Source organism: Lissotriton vulgaris, chromosome 6, assembly GCF_964263255.1.
Source record: "Lissotriton vulgaris chromosome 6, aLisVul1.2, whole genome shotgun sequence".
Classification (NCBI taxonomy): domain Eukaryota; kingdom Metazoa; phylum Chordata; class Amphibia; order Caudata; family Salamandridae; genus Lissotriton; species Lissotriton vulgaris.
Genome location: NC_141694.1, coordinates 1,496,712,902 through 1,496,715,742, shown reverse-complemented (window position 1 = coordinate 1,496,715,742; position 2,841 = coordinate 1,496,712,902). Strand labels below are relative to the sequence as shown.

General features: G+C 54.8%; 1 pseudogene; it reads left to right on the top strand.

The window, feature by feature from the left end:
• The first annotated feature begins 851 nt into the window (after positions 1-851).
• Positions 852-2,485, top strand: LOC147709058 (uncharacterized; annotated as a pseudogene).
• Positions 2,486-2,841: the final 356 nt, after the last annotated feature.

Here is a 2,841-nt window from a genome sequence, read left to right as displayed (position 1 = left end):
CAGATGTTATTTCTTCGGGAGCGGTTTTCAAGGTCCTCCGTATGTGCCTGAAGATCTACCTACTGCTCCCGGAGCTGGAGCACCTCCTGTCATAGGAATTTAACTTCCTCGCTACATGCCTGGTCAGCCTCTTCCATGGTGGCCACTCTCTCACCAAGGCCATCCACATCCCTGCGCAATTCTCGCTGCTCCCCTGCTAGTTCTTGCTTCAGGGCTGTGAAATCATTGCGCAGGGTCCTGCATCTACCTCAGATCTCCCGAGGCGTCTCCGGGAGCAACGTTGATTTTAGAGACTTACTTGGAAAGTTTTAAAGCCGCCTACCTGCACAGCTCTTTCAGCGCTCCGGACCTAGCGCTCTGATCCTTCCTGGCTGCCCCCTGTCCTGCACGCGACCCAGACTGCCTCCGCTGATCGCCCCCTCCTTGCCTGACTCTCGGAGTGGGACGGGCGGCTCCACCATCTTGGGCGGGTCTGGGCTCGGCGCTGCAGCTCTTTGGCCCCTCCCCCCTTGACAAAGTACTTTAGGCGGTCAGCTGTTCGCGCGCCTATCCTGCATCTACCTCAGATCTCCCGAGGCGTCTCCGGGAGCAACGTTGATTTTAGAGACTTTACTTGGAAAGTTTTAAAGCCGCCTACCTGCACAGCTCTTTCAGCGCTCCGGACCTAGCGCTCTGATCCTTCCTGGCTGCCCCCTGTCCTGCACGCGACCCAGACCGCCTCCGCTGATCGTCCCCTCCTTGTCTGACTCTCGGAGTGGGACGGGCGGCTCCACCATCTTGGGCGGGTCTGGGCTCGGCGCTGCAGTTCTTTGGCCCCTCCCCCCCTGCCACGCCCCCCGATCCTCCTCCCCATGTGTCCCTGCATTATGGTTACTCAACCCCGGCCGCGCAGCGGACGAGCGCAGCGGACACGACGAAGGCGCGCCGAAGTTGAGCCTAAGTTAAGCCCGTCTGCGCCCGTCCGCGACGGGCCAGGACCAGGGGCCACACACTCTTCTCCTTTTTTGGTTTATACCTCAGCTCAACTCATAGCCCTCTCTGCTTTCCCCTCACCCTCCCCCTCACTTCTGCGACATCTTGATACATTTGGTATTCTCGTTTCTTCCCCTTCTCACCCGACCCCGGTCTCTCACTGTCCTACTCCTGCCTTTGTCGACCCCCCTCTTGTCCCCTGTCCCTCCCTCGCCCCTGTCCCTACTGTAGCCTCTGCTTATTTGCTCAATACCCGCTCTGCAGTCAAACACCAGACGGCACTCTTCAACCTTTTGACCACTGATTCCCCAGATTTCCTTTTCCTGACTGAAACTTGGTTCACCGCCGATTCCCTCCCCGACCTTCTTGCCATTCTCCCCGATACCCATTATGCCCTCCGAGCTGATCGTCCGGACAGTAAGGTTGGGGGAGGTGTGGCGATGATCATTCGGTCGACCCTCAAATTTCAACTTCTTACTCACCCCCCCATACCCAACGTGGACTACTTGGTGGCCCGCTCCCTTAACCTTTCTGCCCCCCTCACTGTTGTCCTTGTGTACCGTCCCCCTCAATCTATGCCTTCCTTTGTAGCCTCCCTTCAGGACCTTTTGGCCACTCTTGTGGTCAACAATTCCTCCGTCCTTTTGCTCAGCGATTTTAACTTTTGGCCGGGCGACCCTAGGGAAGACCTTCCCTCTAAAGACTTTTCTGCCACTCTCCAATGTTTAAACCTCACATCTCATGTCTCAGTCCCCACTCATGCCCAGGGTCACATCCTGGATCAAATCTGGTCCTCACGTCCTGTTGTTTCACCTCCTTTCATATCCCCTTGTGTCTGGTCGGATCATTTTATTATTTCTTTCTCTATCCACCTGGGAGCGGTCAACAAGCCTCCCCTTCCGAAAAACATTTTAGCCCGTAATTGGAATCAGACCGACCTTGACTCCCTCTCGCTTACCTTGGCTTCCTCTGCCCCAAACCTCACTGATATTCCTCTCGAATCCCAGGTCAACGCCATTGGCACATGGCTTTCCTCCTAGTGTGATCTAGTCGCCCCGCTCAGAAAGATCATGGCGGTCCGCCCCTATGACGCGCACAAATGGTTTTCTCCAGAGCTTAAAACGCTTAAACTCAACCTTAGGCGGTCGGAACGCCATTGGAGACGGAACTACTGTCCCTCTCTGCGTGCCAAATACAAATTACTCCTCATTGAATATAAAAAAGCGATCCTAGTGGCTAAAACCGCATATTTCACTGAGAGAGTAGCTCTCTCGGCCAACAAATTTCGTGAAATCTTTTCTTTGGTTCACAATCTTGCCACCTCTGATCGCTCTACCCCCAGTTTGGTCCCCTCACAGTCCCTCTGTTCTTCACTTAATGATTTTTTCATCGACAAGATCGTGAAGATTAAAGCCAACATCCCTACTGTGCCTCAACCCCGTCCCACTTGTCTCTCTCCCCCCCCCTTCCTCTTTCGCTCTTTTCCCCCCCATCTCCACCGATCTATTTCTAAAACTTCTGGTCAAAGTCAAGTCTGGCTCTCCCGCGGACTGCGTGCCGGCACGCATTCTTAAAACTCTCTTCACCAACTGTCCCGCCCCCCCTCTTGCTCTTCTTAATTCCTCTCTGGCTCTTGGTTCTGTCCCCTCTTCTTTCAAATCCGCTATAGTCCTCCCTATTCTAAAAAAAAACGGCCTGGATCCCTCTCTCCCTTCTAATTTCCGACCCATTTCTCTTCTTCCCTATCTCGGCAAAATCCTTGAAGCCCATGTTACCTCCTGCCTCTCCACTTACATAGAGGAGAACGGCCTCCTGGCATCCCATCAGGCGGGATTCCGCCCGGGCCACTCCACGGAGACGGTGGCCCTC